The 17330-nt window shown below is 58.4% G+C and overlaps 1 non-coding gene and 1 pseudogene across 1 annotated transcript; both read left to right on the forward strand.

Annotated features, from left to right (window-relative positions):
• The first annotated feature begins 2437 nt into the window (after nt 1–2437).
• LOC119095103 (dynein intermediate chain 2, axonemal-like) lies at nt 2438–11001 on the forward strand (annotated as a pseudogene).
• Nucleotides 11002–15375: 4374 nt separating this feature from the next.
• Nucleotides 15376–15447, forward strand: TRNAM-CAU (transfer RNA methionine (anticodon CAU)). The gene has a single exon. It is a non-coding gene; the product is annotated as a tRNA-Met (tRNA).
• The last annotated feature ends 1883 nt before the right edge of the window (nt 15448–17330 follow it).

Consider the following 17330-nt stretch of genomic DNA (forward strand, 5'->3'; position numbering starts at 1 on the left):
ATGACAAAAGAAGCTGGAATGCGCGAAATGGAATAGGAAACGGCTTAAAACCCATTCTGCGGTCGTTTGTGCTAATTCGCTCGCGCATTTCGTATTCGTCGCGATGTTTCCGAATCGTGCCGACATTGCTGCAACCATCGGTGTGTACAGCTATGATCGACACGGTTCCGTCCGTCAGGTTTTGCCACTGTCGCGATTAGATTCGACTGCTAGCTTAAGTACGTCAGGGGCAGATCTCCTCAAATCATATGTTTTAACATGCCGCATCGTTTTGTTTCCAGATTCACGATGGATTTCCAATACGTTTACATCAAGAAGCGCTCGGAATTTGGGCGACAATGTTTTCTTCAACAGCGAGCCAGGTGTGAAGTGAACCGGTAGCATTTGCCGCACACGTACATGAGAATACCGAGCGTAGCATGCGGCGAATAGCACATAAAGCACATTGGCAACGCGCTGGTGAATGCAAGTAGTTGTGAGTATGGCCGCAGTGCGTGCTATGTGCGAGCGCTTGATAAGTCTGGAGGCATCACGCCCACCTTGTAGCATCCCTTGCAATAGCTCTTTCTGTTATGCACATTTGTTCACCTGATGGTTGGCTCAGGTGAAGTTGGTGTCAGTGTAGTCGCTAAGTACAGCTTATTCTTGGCCACTAAACCAATCTACGAAGTGGTGGGAACTACACATGCTCGACGGGAACTACAAGTTTCAAGCGTCATGACGCTGATAGGCGCGCCCCTTGTTAAAGGTTCTCCATTGCCAGTCGGGAAAAGCACCACCTTGGGTGGAGTTCGAACTCACCTGATGAATGTCGTGTTCCAAGGCAATGACACAGCATCAGCTACTTTGATGACAACATCCGGCGCTCAATTAACTGCCTTTCTAGATACACAGTGCATAATTGAAGTTGTATTTTCTACAGTGTTCTATTGTTTAAGTTGTTAGCCACTCGCGAACATTTCGATCCCTCACGCACCTACCTAAGCGCGCTGCTTATCCGTCCTCTGGCCCGGATTGCGTCCCTGCCCCACCATGTGCCGTGAACCGGTGTGCTGGACGGGCGTTTGGCTGCTCGTCTCGCATTTGTCATCACAATCAGTTCCGGTTGAATACCGTGCTTAGTCTGACCTCTGGGATGCGGCAGCGCGCCGTTAGCATCCAGCTCGTGCCCGCCCGCGTCATACCTGTGACCCTGACCTCTTACCCATGCCCACCTCGCGTCATCACCCGTAACACTGACCTTTGACCCGTGCCCGCATCACGCCATCACCAATAACACTGACCTCCGACCCGTGCCCGCCTAGTGTCATCACCCGTAACACTGACCCCTGACGCGTGCCGGCAACAGCCGCCATCACGTGCGACAATCGCGCCGAACGCGGAGCTGGCCGCCAAGTTCCTGCACGTGAACCCGGTGCACCGCGGCACGCAGGTCGGCTGCGAGATGTCGGAGCATGAGGTCAGTCAACGGCTGCCGCGTCTCTTCGGCCCACCGGCCCGAGAATCCGCCACGAGCCCGGCGGGAGCGAGGCTGTCGGATGTGCGAGGCAGAGCACGTGCTCCGGCTAGAGTTGACACATTGTTTGATGCAACGTGTGATCTGGTCTTCGACTGGGGTTGGCGAGGCGTTCAGCGGTTGTTGTCATGTCATGTCACGTCTCCTGGTGGCTCATGTCATGGTTGTCATGTCTCCTGCGTTTTCACAAGGGCGCGAAGTAAGACGATGCCCGCGTGGAATTCAGACGCTGAAGCGCACAACTCGCACAACACGGTGTGTTTGCAGTACGATGCTTGAGATGAGCTGGGAAAGTCTCAGTCAATGGATGGCTATGCTTCGGGGCACACCGGGAACCGAGGATCGGGGCAATAACTGGTAGAGTGTTAACCGGTTCACGGCAGCCAAATAAGGGGGAAAAATACAAGTGCAAATCAGGTGGTCTGTAACGCAATTATATCCCTTCGATTCGAATAAGTTTAGCAATGGAATGACGTCCTTTTCACCTTCAGTAACGGCCACTGCCACCGGCCACTGACACTGATGCTAGTCCTGTTGGAGCACTGGTTTAATGAGGTGAAAAGGGCTCGGCAATCTTCTGTCTTTCTTCGGGCTGTGGGCGGTGATAGCTCTTATGCCCTCAAACAGTATGCTTCAAGATGAAGACGGCATCGGATGCAGCCTTGCAAGGACTTTGCATGCTTCCATTTTTGTTTTCAACCGACCTCTTTCTCCCCCGCGCAGGCTCCCAGCCGGTTTCGTTTGACCCCCCCCCCCCCCCTCCCCCCTGTCGTGACCTGATGTCAGGTGAGCACGGACCGCGCCGAGTACGCCACAACGGGCGTCGATCACACCGAGGGTGGCTGGCCCAAGGACATCAATCCCCAGGACGTGGAGCAAACGACCCGTTTTAAGAAGAAGGTGGAGAAGGACGACGTGTACATGTCCTCCGTGCTGCAGCTCGGCTCGGTGAGTGTCGGCGCCGGCGATCGCCGAGTGGTTGGCGCCTTCGGTTCCGACTTGGAGGTCCGGGTTCGAGTCCCGTTTGCACCATGGCTCCTGATCGCTAACCTCTGTAACCTCTGTTAGTAACCTCTGTTAGTAGCTGGCGTTCCATAAAAGGGTTCACGATGACGTACGCAGCGTTCCCTTCATAAAAGCTCGACGAATCCCTGATGCTAGGGGAGTGCCGGTGACGCCGAGTGACGGTATGTCGGAGTTTGTAGAGGACCTGGGTTCGAATCCCGCGTTGGCGAAATGTTCAACTAGTCTCATTCCTTGAACTGGTGCAAGCATTGGCAAGCTGAGCTGTAGCAATGGCAACTTCATGGAAAAGAAAAAAATTATTTTGTTTGTTCTTATCAGCCATCGTTAGTGACATTATTGCTACTCTAGTTATTCTTTGATGATCATCATTGACAGCAAAGCTCGCTCATCCTCAGCAAGGGTTGTTGCGGTACACCAGGACTTCGCGCAGGCGTCAGGATGCGAAACTGTTGAATGATTGCGTTCTGCGATGCTACCCTTTGTCTTGTGTCTACTCTTGACAATCAGAGTCAGTGAGACAGTCTGTGGCCATAAATTTGTATCGTGGCGCTAGAGGGTAATAACCATAAAATGGGGAAGTTACGAGCCACGCCGCTATGCGCTCGTTTGTGTTGTGCGCAATGCACGCGTGAAGTATCCATATGCCATCTTATGCCATGCATCCATGATGATACATGATGATGCGTGATTATTTTACCATTATGTCAAGCATCCATGTGCCATCATAGTCGCGACATCTGTAATGCATGAGGCTCGTTGGCCAAATATCATGCAGTTTACGTCCTCGCCGCGAGTCCAGAATGTGCGATGCAGCTAAGGAGTGAGTCGACTGTTTCTACATATCTTCAAACATTTTTGGTCAAAGTCAGCGTTCGATCTTCCATCGCGTGGCGCGTCACTAACCCAGTGACGCGCCACTGTTGTCTCTCCCACTGTTGGTTGTGACGCGTCTAGCCGCTGCAGTGGTTTTAGCGCAGTGGTCTTTTGACGATAGCGGCGCAAGAAACAGACACGCCGGTGCCTGATCTAGCCTGGCTTTATCCCGCTGGGTCTGACCCGATTTGCGGTGGCCCCCGGCGACCCGTGACCCGATACCGTTCTCGAGTCCGTTGATTTGAGACATCGCTGCGCCTGACACATTGCTATGCCTGACACATCGTTAGGGCTGACACATCGCCATGCTGTTGCTGTCGTCTGGCACGTTTTCGTCCTACCCTGACTCGGTGACCTGATCACATGATCTTAACCTGCCCTGAGGCCTGACCACGTGACCTCACCCGGGTGACCTTGGCGGGCAGATGATGGAGCACTGCATCAAGCAGAACAACACGCTAGACATCTACGAGGAGTACTTCGGGGGCGAAGGAGCTGACGCCCCCGGGGACGACACCACCAGCGCCAAGACCATCAACGTCTTCCGCGACCCCTGTCCCGTCCACAGGGCGGTAAGGTCCCCCACTACTGACGGCCATACATGTATTCGCTTGTCCCGCGTTTTTGCTGCTTAACTGGGTTCGGCCTGCCAATTGACGTTTACAAGAACGAGGTTTGAAAATATTCGTGTCAGTCTCAGGAGTTGTTAAAGAAGTCAACGAGTCAGCATTGAGTGCTGCCACCACCACAAAGGTTTGTTGGATGGCTCCCGCTTGCTAGAGCGTCGCTCTTAGTGCTGCCATTGGGATTTCAAAGAATTGTTATCTCCACACAGATCCCATTGTGTTTGTTGTTTTGGTCTCTTGCCCCAGTTGGTGTCTGGACGCCTCTGACTGCATGTGCCCCCTTATAACTCGCCGTGTGTCTGTGCCAGGTGTCCAGTCTCAGCTGGAGTCCGGACGCCTCTCATCTGGCCGCCGCCTACACCAGCCTGCGTTTCCAGAGCAGCGCCCAGGACCTGCCCACCCAGTCATTCGTCTGGGACGTGGGTGAGCAGCTGCCGCTTCCTGTCCCTAGAAGGGGGGGGGGGGGGAAGGGGGAGCGGTCTGCGGAGCCGGTGCTGTGACTGACTCGGTTTGCAGTTTGCCACAGGGGACCGGAGGCAAGACGGTCGATGGATCGTTCGTCCTGCAGAAGTATCGTGTTTGTTGCAGCTTACTTTGAATGGTATGTTTACCAATTTGTGCGAAGCTCCCGGCCAAAAACGCCCGTCCATGTTATCAGGAGTGGTACCACCCGGCGAATGACGGTAGGAAGGCAGGCGTGTTGGGTGCACCCGTCCCTTGCAACGCCGTGTCAGGCGCAAATATAAGTTTCGCTGCACGCACTGCCGCCGAGGTATGATGTCACGGTTCAAGGTCATGAGGGCACGCCGCCCATCCCTGCGGCTGCGCCGTCCCACGTGACCTCCCCTTGTCCTGACGCCCCTCCCCCCACGCCCGTCGCCGCCGACAGAGAACCCGAGCCGGCCCGACTACACCATGGCGCCGCCGGACTGCCTGGTCTCGGTCGAGTTCAACCCGAAGGAGTCGTTCGTGCTGGCCGGCGGCACGTACCGCGGCCGGGTGTGCTGGTTCGACCGGCGGCGCGGCCCGCAGCCGGTGGAGATGAGCACACTGGAGGCCAGCCACCGCGACCCCCGTCTACAGCACCGTCTGGGTGAACTCCAAGTCCGGCACCGAGCTCTTCACCGCCTCCACCGACGGCATGGTGAGCACGATCAGGGAAGGGAGGGTGTCGGCCGGATGGGGACGTAACCAGGTGGTCTGAAACAACGGCTTCTGGCGCGGGCGGTCTGGGTTCGGCATCGGGTCCGGTGGTGAACTGAAAGACGTGCAGGTGCCGGCGGTCGCAAGAGTGGACTCGTGGTAGCATACACTTACTCCGTAGTGATGACAAGGACGGTGGTCAGTGACGTGACGTGAGCAATCGTATTCATTACTGCTCGCGATGAAAGGCACAGAAAGTGCTCGTCGACCGCCGACGCTTACCTTCACACGTTAATGCTGTGTAAACAGGAGCGCGCTGATAAACGGCTGGTTTTGTGGAGCGGCCGTCTTTGTCACCTCACCACGGCGGGCGTTGGTGGATGGTACCTGGCCCTGACCTCAGATCTCTCGACCTCAGCCGACCTCAGGTCGTCTGACCTGGCCTGCCGCCGACCTCAGGTGCTGTGGTGGGACACGCGAAAGCTCTCAGAGCCGACGGAGACGCTGATCATTGACGTGAACAAGACGCAGGAGCCGTCGCTGCGGCTGGCGCAGGGCGCCACCGTGCTCGAGTACGAGACCACCATCCCGACCAAGTTCATGATCGGCACCGAGCAGGGCTGCGTCATCCAGTGCAACCGCAAGGGCAAGACGCAGACGGAGAAGATCGCCGCCATCTACTCGGCCCACCTGGGTGCCGTCAAGCAGGTGGGCGCCGCGCCGGGCGGTGGTGACGGGGCGAGGGGAATGGGAGACGGTCTCCCCTCGGACGGACCTCAGGCCACAGACCCGCAGGCCGCGTGGGTCTGTGGATGGGGCTGGCGTGGGTCTGTGGGTGGGGCTGGGCGGTTGAGAGAGGGTCGGCCGGCAGTCGGTGTTGACGTGCGAGGTGGGGAAGTCAATGTCAGGCGTTCAGAGGACTGGCGAAATGTTCGGCTGTTTAGCGGGGGGAGGGGGGAGGGACTATTATGCTGTAGAAACGGTGGATGCTGGGAGTGACGAACAGGGGGCGTTATTATGAAGTCGGAATACGGACACGTGGTAACAGACAGACGATTAGAGGTACAGGAACTGCAAACCAAGACTTCTGCTGTTCATCTGTTCTCGCATCACTTTGCGCCTGGCCATCCAGACATCGTCATGCGATGTATGAGCACTTCGTTCTCCACGTAAACTCGCCGAACTTGGCTCTAACACAACTCATGACGGCTGCTCATTACCAACTGGCGCCTGACACTCATGGCCGTGGCCAGTGTCCAGTAAACAGGTATCAGCGACGCCCGTGTTCTAACCGCTGCTCAGGTCCAGCGGAACCCGGCCTTCCTGAAGAACTTCCTCACCATCGGCGACTGGTGCGCCAAGATCTGGTCGGAGGAGTGTCGCGAGAGCGCCATTTTCTGGACCGAGTAAGCCCCCCCCCCCTGCCCACACACACGCACATACGCCGCTAGAGACGGGCCACATCCGGCATGCTCCCGAGTGACTTCAGAGTGAGTGCCCTGAGTACACGCGTGACGTTGGTAAGTTAAAGCCTGCCAAATTGCTGTGGGCACCAACACTCGCAGGTGCATTCGGGGAGTGCGTTCAGAGCGGCTGCACAGCCGGCGGCCCGTCGGGCACGGGTCGGCAGATTAGGGGCGGAATCTTTACACCACAAAAACATTTTTCCATGAGCATTAACATACACATGAACGTAAACATAAACGTTCGGATGAACGTGATCATGAACGCCATGCTTCGCGTTGATTAGCTCGTTAAAGTCTTAGTTGTTTGATTGGTAGTCTTTAAGTTTCGCGATATCGGATTGGCTGTTTTTGTCCCCCGACTTTTTCATTGGCTGTGGGCCGTGGTCAGCTCTCGCTAACGATTCATTAACCGCACAGATCGACTGCCTGCCAATCGCTGGTAACCGCAGCATGCGCCAATTGGCCGTTGGCCACCCATGCCTTGCCCTGATTGGCTGAGTTCTAGCCGTGCTACCCTCTGATTGGCGGCGGCTCTGACTGGGCGGAGCCCGCCCCCAGTAACGGCGAGGTGCGCCTGACAAACGGGGCCTGGAGCCCCAGCCGACCTTCGGTTTCTTCACCACCAAGGCCGACGGCACCGTGGACGTGTGGGACATCCTGTACCAGCAGCGGCTGCCCGTGCTCACCGTACAGGTAGGATGTGATCCGCTCACTCCATCTTTAGCGCAAAGGTGATGGTGATGAGAATTGAGGCTTTTAGGGCACGATATCTGCGGTCCCCAACAAACGTTAAAATACGATGTATTGTCAGCCATGCAAGTCCTTCTACAGAAAAGAAGTGTTCCTTTGTGCGATATCCTGACCTGACGTGATACCATCCCAGGAGGCTGGTGACGGCTAGAGGCGTCGCGGGTGCAGTGCTTTGACTTGACCTGACCTGAACTGACCTGACCTGACCTGGCCCCAGGTGGGTGACAGTCAGCTGGAGACGCTGCGGGTGCAGGAGGCCGGCTCGATCCTGGCGGCCGGCAGCGCCGACGGTCAAATCACGCTGCTCGAGCTCTCCGACAGCCTCGTCAGCTCGCAGAAGAACGACCGGCTCGTGCTGACGGCGGTAGGTCGCCGGCCCGGCACCGGCTCCGGCCGTGGCCGCGGCTGGTCCCGCGGCGGTGTGGCACTCCGTCGAGTGGCAGAGACTACGACGGTTGACTTAGCGCGCGGGGTCGTTGTCTCACCCGCGAACGAACCCGAGCCTCTCGCGGGGAAGTCTGAGGCTCTCGCAGCTGACTTGTTGTTCCTCCCGCCCTGCCATAAGCGCCACACACCGCGCGACGTACCGATGTGGGGATCGCGTGCGCGCCACGAGGCGGGACTGACTCCTGTGCCGTTCTCTTGATACCGATGACCTTTTCGGGCGGGGTTCACCCGCTCCAGCCAGCTGATGCCTCGTGTCCATGTGAGTTTGGAACTGCCGCAGCCAGGTGTTGTGTCTGTGCACGATGTTGCCCCGTTTGCCAGATGTTTGAGCGGGAGACGCGACGTGAGAAAATCCTCGAAGGGAAGAATCGTGAGGCGCGACTGCTGAAGAAGATGAAGGCCGACAGCGCAAACTCCGCCGGTGAGACGCGCGTCGGTCACGTGATGGCCGCCCCGGGGGACAGCACTGGCACATTGCACACGTGATGGGGAGGACCAGGTGCATCCGATCAGTCAGGATGCTGTCTTTCGGAGCTGAGTACGCCAGGATATCATCTGTTTTAATCCAAAACCTGACCGCACTCGACTCTCTGACCGCAATCCGACCCTCTGGCCGCGCCTGTTCCCTCCAACCGCGTCTGTCCCCTCTGACCGCATATGGGCCTCGACTGCACCCGGCCCCTCTGACCGCACCCGGCCCTTCTGACCGCGCCCTGTTCCCTCCAACCGCGTCTGTCCCCTCTGACCGCACCCGGCCCTCTGACCGCACCCGGCCCTCTGACCGCAACCGGCCCCTCTGACCGCACCCGGCCCTCTGACCGCACCCGGCCCTCTGACCGCACCCGGCCCTCTGACCGCAACCGGCCCCTCTGACCGCACCCGGCCCTTCTGACCGCGCCTGTTCCCTCCAACCGCACCCGGCCCCTCTGACCGCACCCGGCCCTCTGACCGCACCCGGCCCTCTGACCGCACCCGGCCCTCTGACCGCAACCGGCCCTCTGACCGCACCCGGCCCTTCTGACCCGCGCCTGTTCCCTCCAACCGCACCCGGCCCCTCTGACCGCACCCGGCCCTCTGACCGCACCCGGCCCCTCTGACCGCACCCGGCCCTCTGACCGCACCCGGCCCTCTGACCGCACCCGGCCCTCTGACCGCAACCGGCCCCTTTGACCGCACCCGGCCCTCTGATCGCGCCCGCCGCCGGTGCCGCCAGTGTCTGAGCGCCCGTCGACCATCTCCCCGACGCTGACGGCCAGCGCGCGCGCCGAGAAGGAGCAGATCGAGGTGGAGCTGATCGAGGAGGCGCAGAAGAGCTTCTTCGAGACCGTGTACAAGGTGGGGCCGTGTGGTGCCGCTGGACGCTGGCGCTACAGATGGGGAGGCGTCCGGGCTGGGCCGGGCGAGTGCCGAATCTAAATGGCGGCGCTGATTGGTGGTTTGTGAGTGCCACGGAAGTCAGGATGGTTCATTCTGACCCGTGGTGGAACAGGTAACGGGGTGCTTGATATGGATGTAAATTGCTCAAGAGGAGGAAGGCACAAGTATTGCTTACGCCGTTAAAAGGTGAGATATTTGCACGTTCGTTTTACCGGGTTCCGTAAGCGTCCACAGCTTCCCCAGTGCGCTGTCGTCGTTGGGGATTGAATCAAATTCGAGGTGGAGACCACCCAAACATCAGTTGGCTACCGTGGAGCTCGGAGCATCGTGAAATAACAGCGACAACATTTTTGTCGCTAGCGCCGGCGAATACATATCAGCGCTTGCAGAGTGTTTTGCGTGCTTCTGTGGTCCGAAGGACTTGACGCACGTAATGAGGTGTTGAGGCGAGCATCGCGGGCGAACGCCCCGTCACGTCATGGCCGGCGTACGCTCCTGAAGTCGGAGCGCGCGTCGCCCCCGCACGCGGCCGCAAACGTCGGCGTCTCCACGCGCTGTAATCACCCGTCCTCTCACCTTCCGTCGTCGGTGCCGCGTGCCCGCAGGAGAAGGCGGCACGCCAGGAGTGCCAGCAGCGGCAGATGAACGAGAAGGGGGGTGGAGGCGCAGCTGGACAGCGTCGACTTCCAGGCGCCCGACCTCAGCGCCGACTCGCCCGGCCCGCAGGGTACGTCCCCGTCGCCGCAGGGATAGCGCAGGTGGCTGGGCCACGGCGCCGGCACTGCCGTGACGTCAGAGTGACGTCGGGTGCGCACGTTGGTGTCATGTCGGGTAGCAAGTGGGCACGTCACTTTTTGCCTTTTTTTAGTTTAGACTACGCTGTGCCGAAATAACCACCACCTCCCATTTTGAACGTTTTGCGACGCCTTCCAGCCGTTATGAGTTGCACGGTTCTCGTGCCCGTCGCACCGTCCCCACAGACCGGCTGGCAACACGATGCTTGCGGTGTACCACAGGCGGGTGCCTGTTGCGGTGCCGTCCTGCGCCCCCTCCCATCCTCTGATTGGCGGTAACCGCTCCTACAGATGCCGCTGGCGCTAACCTGGCCAGCTCGGCCGCCAGGCAGGGCTCGGTTGGCTCAGTCGCCGCCAAATCCTCGTCCACCGCCGCCGCCAAGGCGTCATCCACAATGGCCGCCAAGGCCTCATCCACCATGGCCGCCAAAACCTCGTCTACCATGGCCGCCAAAACCTCGTCCACTATGGCCGCCAAAACCTCGTCCACCATGGCTGCTAAGCTCTCGTCCACGGTGGCGGCCAAGATCTCGTCGGTCATGGCCGCGAAAACGTCATCCACGGCCACTGCGCGCAAGTCGTCCACTATGGCGGCCAGAACGTCGTCCACGGCCGCCGCAACAGCCTCGTCGACGGAAGCGACGCAGGCTTCGTCGGCGACGGGCGCCTCATCGGCGACGGGTGCCTCGTCGGCGACCGCAGCGTCGTCGGCGACGGCGGCCTCGTCGGCGGCGGCGGCCGCCGAGTCGACGTCGTCGGCGGCGGCGACGGCACCGACAGACGACTCGGCCGGCTCGTCGAGCATGGTGACGGCGGCCGGCGACGACGAGTCGGGCCTGGCGCCGGTCATGTCCGTGGCAGACCAGATCGCCGACGTGGTGGACGGCCTGGAGGCGGCCGTCGACGACCTGCTGGACCCGAGCCGCGAGGAGACCGAGGCCACGTCCCCCGAGGACACGGCCGACCAGACCACCGACTCGTGAGCTGGTGACTGCCAGAGAAGACCGGCGACAAGCAGAAGGAGAAGGGGAGGGGGGGGGGGGGGCTGCGGAGAGAGGAGGGGACGCGGAGGGAGGAGGGGCTATTGCTAAAGCCTGGAAGAGAGGTGATCCGTGGCTAAGGTGGGGCATAATGACACCCGCGATGACATCGCGATGACACCGTGGAACACCGCAATGGGATAAGCTCGCGAATGGTGATGAGTGGTCGGACGCTCCCGAGTGGAGTGAAGCAGCTGAGAGGGAGCGTGCTTGGGAGTGGATGCTGTGAAAGAGGTTGTCAGGTGGACGCCTGAAACGAGTGAAAATGGCATTTCTAGGGAAGCTTAACAAGCTCTAGGGGATAATGAAACGGGAAACTGGATGAACGCCGATTTTTTGGGAGTGAATATCAAACGAAGACCTTCTACCAAGCTGCAGAGAGGAGATACAAATTAGGCCAATTTGCGCGCAATATGATAATGCAGAAGCGAGTGGTGAGCTAATTTCAACGTGGGGATTACGTGAACACGCTGCCGGGGGGATCCTTACCGATGCGTTCGGTTACAAATAGTTGGTAGCGAAGCCGAAAGTGCACGTGAACCTCGACAGCTTCTGGTTTACGAAGACAATGCCGCAGATGTTCGCAGAAACCCCTGGCAATGATCCGGCAAACAATGTACGTCCAGACGACGTCACGACGGTCCTGTTCTGGCACAGCAGGTCGCCCGCGCACGAGCTGGCTGTTGGAGCGGGGTGCGTGCTGGCGCAATCTAACGCCCCTGTACGGGCGCACAGGCGAGGGTGCGCTGAGCAAAGCGACGTCCGAGGACTACCCGTGGCGTCTGGAGCCGTTCCTGTCGACGGTGTTGGAGTGCGAAGCACGGGAATGCTGCGAGATGTTCGGTAGGCGCCGAATTGGCTGAATAGTGACTAAGCGACTTGTACGACACGTCGGAAAATCGAACTATTTTGTTTCGTTTGCTTGTACCTTTCATGAGGGTCATGAGGACAAAAAGAGAATATAAAAACTACAACAGGGCATATTGTGTGCATACGTAGCGGACTTTCCCCAGAGCACAGGGCTTCAAAGCTTTAGATCTCAAATGTGCATTTCAGGACGACGGAAAGTTTTAAATCTAAGCGGACCTGACACCCCAGCCTCTAAAGTACCCCGATCTTTCGTCATATGTGCTTCAGTTTCCTGCGTCCCGAAACATTTCAAAATGATCACCTTGGAAGCTTCAGCCAACGAAGGAACTTCTGCACGCTCATGTAATGTGTCAGGCTCAAATGGGCATGTTCTCTACGTCCGCACCAAACCAAGTACGTTGCGCGTGGTCGGAGCATGGGGAGAAGCGCTGCACTTGTTACTTCCGGTGCACCGGCAGCGACACAGTCTGCGGACTTCGCTTTATTTAGCGAGCATGGCGGGCGCGCGCACCGCTGCACCACCGGCTCCGCACCTCAGTCGGCGTGCACACGGAGACGCTGGCTGCGTGGTCGCGACGGTGAAGACCGGCCGTTTGTGGCACGACACCTGGTGTTCGGAGGTAAGCCGAGTGAGTCGGGTGGCACGTCTGTCTGAGAGGTGATCCGAAATGTGTTTTTTTCCCGTTACTACTTCTTGCTCACGTGGTCATCCTCGCCAACGCCAAGAGCGCCCCTGGTTCGCTGGCGCTAGCCCTCTGTTCAGTCTAGAGCCTTGCGGCGTGATTATGGTGGCGGTTTCCGACTGCTTGCCTCGGATGTCTGCAAGAGCATTCATACCTTATTCACTAATGGTTAGGATTGTCTACACTGTGGCCCCTGCTTCAGCGGCGGCCGGTCGACTAATCAACCGAGCGGCAGCCGGCCCGCAGGCGGCGCGGCCGGCCGCCGGCTCCCAGCTGTGTCCGCCGCCGGCGCCGGCCTTGTCACTGCCGCCTGCCGCCCGCCAGGCGGCGTCAGCCTGCGCGCAGGCGGGAGCCTGGCGCCGCGGAGCCGCCTGTGCTCTCCTTAGCTGTACCGAAGGTCACCGGTGTGCCAGGTGAGATGCCGCATTTGAAGATAACTAACGACGGGCAAATTATCTGTTCATGCGTGCTGGTCACCCAGCAGAGTGGCGCAGTGCAAGCGCGCTGTGCACATAACCCAGAGGGTCCGTGGATCGAAACCACGCTCTGCTACGTTTTGTGGGCAGCGTCTTGTGTGTCACTTTGCTTCAAGGTACACGTCCCACACGGAACTCAGGCACGAGTGGCATAAAAAACACACGGAGTGTCCATTTGACTTTCCATTCAATGCTTTGCTCGTTCTACGTGCAGAAAAACATGCCAAAACTAACAACAAAAAAGTTATCCGCTACTCGTGACATCTCGAAAGCAGGCGCTTTCCACCGGCTGACCGTCCAGGTCCCACCGCCGTCGTCTGACCTCGTCGCCCTGGCAGCACGGCCCTCGCGGCGCCGGGAGTCGGCGGCGCCGCCGCACGCGCCGCCCGTCCGGCGAGCCACCACCGAGGACTCTGAGACCAGCTGGTGCAGCCAGTCCTCGGACGCCGGCGAGTCCTCGGAGGAGGAGGAGGAGGCACCAGCGGTGGAGGAGACCGGCAGCGGCGTCGGCTCGGACGGCGGCAACCGGCAGCGAGGGCGACGGTCGGTCCGCCAGCGGCGCGGGTCTCCGATGACGACTGAGGCAGTGGCTTGGACGGTGGGCCTCGGGGTCGAGGGTCAGCTGCTGCCCCTCCCCCAGTCGGGGCGAAAATTAAATAGAGGTCGCTAGCTTCTCACAGCAAGAAACCAGATGAACTCTGCTTTTGCTTCTCCTCCCCCAATTCTCTGGGGCTTCATCGGCACTATGCTTCGAGGGAGACCGACTGGTGAAGTGAGCACGTTGCGTACATGACGCCCATGTCGCATGGAGGGAGTTGGATGGCGGGAAGCCACACCCGGACTAGTGAGGTTCAAAGTGTGACATCCAGGCGCGTAAGGCACTGCAGTCTGCGCACGCAGATGACAGGATAGTTGAGGATGCTATCATTAACTACGACAGTTCCAAGCGGACAGTGTGTATGGGGGGGGGGGGGGGGTCCGGATACACTGACCCCAACACGTGGGTAGTGAGCTCCTGATCAACCACCGAGTGTTGCTGGACGCTGTGTCAGTTGATGGCTTGGTCGTGCCAGCGCCCGGTAGATGACTTAAGACGTGACAAATCCGAAAACGACCTGTTCACTGCATTTGACCATGACTAAAACGCCAACAAACACCACGCGTTTACATGGCGATAAAGGCACAGTATTGTTCGGGTTGATCTAGTGGAATGCACTGCGGGGGGGGGGGGGGGGGGGGGGGGCATGGTACCACAATGACGTGGACGCGAACACAAAAACTACCGCCAGATCCCAGCATCTCGATCCCCTCGTTTCCTTTCAGCCATTTTGAATGTCGTTTATCCCAGGTAGCGTATGTGCAATAATAAACATGCCTGGCACGTCTCGCTGAAGTTTTATGCCGAGATCCACTGCCGTCGATTCCCCAAACCCTAGCGGAGGCGATTCCCCATCCACCTTCTACGGGTCTGTTCCAGTTCTCCCTGTTTAGGAACTTGAGAGGTATTACCAGAGAGATCACACGCTCTCCACTAAACTACCACGAACAAAGGTGACGTCATCAACCACAGCGCCTGCTGGGCCCCATTACGCACATGGCGCCGCTACCCCCACAGTCGTATAGCCCGGTCACGACTCGTTGCATTCACGTTTGCTTGGTGGCTGTGGTGAAGGTCGTGTGGTAATCTCTCTGAAGGCGACCAAGACGTCGTATTTGATGAGTATACGACGTTCATATCTTATTAAGAAACACTTAGTGTCGTCTAAGCTGCCCTGCAAAATACCATTTACAGGTGAGTGCTCGGAGATAGAGTAAGAACCTAGAGATGCGTCGTCTTTTGATGAGATGTTTTTGGCCGCGTGATGGCGTCACGGAACGAATGTAATGATGCGTTGAATAGGTGCCTGTATGGCTACTTTTGTACTCCATTGACTATTGTTGTGCTGCCCCAGCACGCTACTGTGGCCCCTGCTTCAGCGGCGGCCGGCCGACCAATCACCCGAGCGGCAGCCGGCCGTAGGCAGCGCAGCCGGCCGCCGGCCCCCAGCTGCATCTGCCGCCGGCACCGGCCTTATCGCTGCCGCCTGCCGCCCGCCAGGCGGCGTCGCCTGCGCGCAGGCGGAGCCTGGCGCCGCGGAGCCGCCTGTGCCCTCCTTAGCTGTGCCGAAGGTCACCGGTGTGCCAGGTGAGGCGCCGCATTGGAGATAATTAACGTCGGACAAATTATCTGTTCATGCGTGAGGATCACCCAGCAGTGCGCTTGCTTGCGCTCACCATGCGCTTCTGCTAGCAGAGTGGCGCAGTGGAAGCGTGCTGGGCCCATAACCCAGAGGTCCGTGGATCGAAACCACGCTCTGCTAGGTCTTGTGGGCTGCGTCTTGTGCACCACTTTGTTTCAAGCCACATGTCCCACACGGAACTCAGGCACGAGTGCCATAAAAAACCACACGGAGTGTCCATTTGTCTTCCCATTCATGTCTTTGCTCGTTCCACATGCAGAAGCGCATGCCAAAACTAACAACAAAAAGGTTCTCCGCTACTCGTGTCATCTCGAAAGCAGGCACTTTCCACCGGCTGACTGTCCAGGTCCCACCGCCGTCGTCTGACCTCGTCGCCCTGGCAGCACGGCCCTCGCGGCGCCGCACGCGCCGCCCGTCCGGCGAGCCACCACCGAGGACTCTGAGACCAGCTGGTGCAGCCAGTCCTCGGACGTCGGCGAGTCCTCGGAGGAGGAGGAGGAGGCACCAGCGGTGGAGGAGACCGGCAGCGGCGTCGGCTCGGACGGCGGCACGGGCAGCGAGGGCGACGGCCGGTCCGCCAGCGGCGCGGTCTCCGAGGACGACTGAGGCAGCGTCTTGGACGGTGGGCTGGGGGTGAAAGGTTAGCTGCGGCCCCCTCCCCAATCGGAGCGAAAATTAATGTTGGTCGCGTGGCCTCGCACGGCAAGAAACCAGGTGAACTCTGTTTTTGCTTCTCCCCCAATTCCCTGGGTTCCATCAGCACAATGCTTCGAATGGAACCGAATGGTGAAGTGGGCACGTTGCGTACATGACTCCCATGTCGCATGGAAGGAGTTGGATGGCAGGAAGCCAACACCCGGAATCGTGAGGTTCAAAGTGTGACATCCAGGTGCAGGCACTGCGGTCTGCGCACGCAGATGACAGGAAAGTTGAGGATTTTATCAATAGCTACGACAGTTCCAAGCGGACAGTGTGTATGGGGATGCCCGCGTGCACCTTGCCCCAACACGTGAGTAGTGAGCTCCTGAATTAATCGCCGAGTGTTGTTGTGGGACGCTGTGTCACTTTCTGGCTCGGTCGTCCATGCGCCTGTAGATGACTCAAGACGCGACATCTATCCCCTCGTTTCCTCTCAGCATCTTGAATATCGCCGTTTATCCCAGGTAGCGTATGTGCTGTAATAAACATACCTGACACGTCTCGCTGACCTTTGACGCCGAGATCCACTGTCGCCGATTCGCCAAACCCTAGCGGAAACGAACGCCCCACTCAAATTCTACGGGTCTGTCCCGGTTCTCTACGCTTAGAAACTTCCGAGGAATGACCAGAGAGATCATCAGAATTTTGAAAGTAAATTGATGGCTCACGGCACAACAGATTTTGCATACGCCTTTATTTCGCTGGCTGCTTTTCAGGAGATAAGACTTGTCGCGGCATTTTAGGCGGAAACAAATTCGAAAGCTTGAAACTGCCAAAAGCCATGTGACCAGAGCCATAGAACGGGAGGTTCTCCTTTGAAAACCAAGCCACAGAATAAAGGCCCGTCTGTCAGGTTTTCCTTCTCTGAACCCTGCTGCCGTCAGCCGTCGGTGGCCACTTTCCTGGTCGGTCTTCGAATGACTGACCGCCTACTGATTGTATGGCTGCTTTATTGCACGTTTCTGGATCAGCATTGCTACTAGATGGAATGTAAAACATGTGCTGGACACCTACAACAGTATCTTTTCCGAATTATCTTCCCTTACCACCCCAGAAAAATGCCGGGAAACTGGCTACTTCAGGTATAAATTGGCTCAACGGGCATTTAATTATCCGTCATTTAACATGGATGACGTGATCTGCTTTTGTGTGCATGCAGGGGGTAGCCAGAGCCTTGCTAAGAGGAACGCGTGGTTGACAAAAGCCCCCTTTATGAGCATTTTGCCAATAGCTACGGCAGTTCCAAGCGGACAGTGTGTATGGAGAGGCCCGGGTGCACGTTACCCCAACACGTGAGTAGTGAG

The sequence above is a fragment of the Pollicipes pollicipes genome, unplaced genomic scaffold, assembly GCF_011947565.3.
Source record: "Pollicipes pollicipes isolate AB1234 unplaced genomic scaffold, Ppol_2.1 Scaffold_4219;HRSCAF=4965_pilon_pilon_pilon, whole genome shotgun sequence".
Lineage (NCBI taxonomy): Eukaryota > Metazoa > Arthropoda > Thecostraca > Pollicipedomorpha > Pollicipedidae > Pollicipes > Pollicipes pollicipes.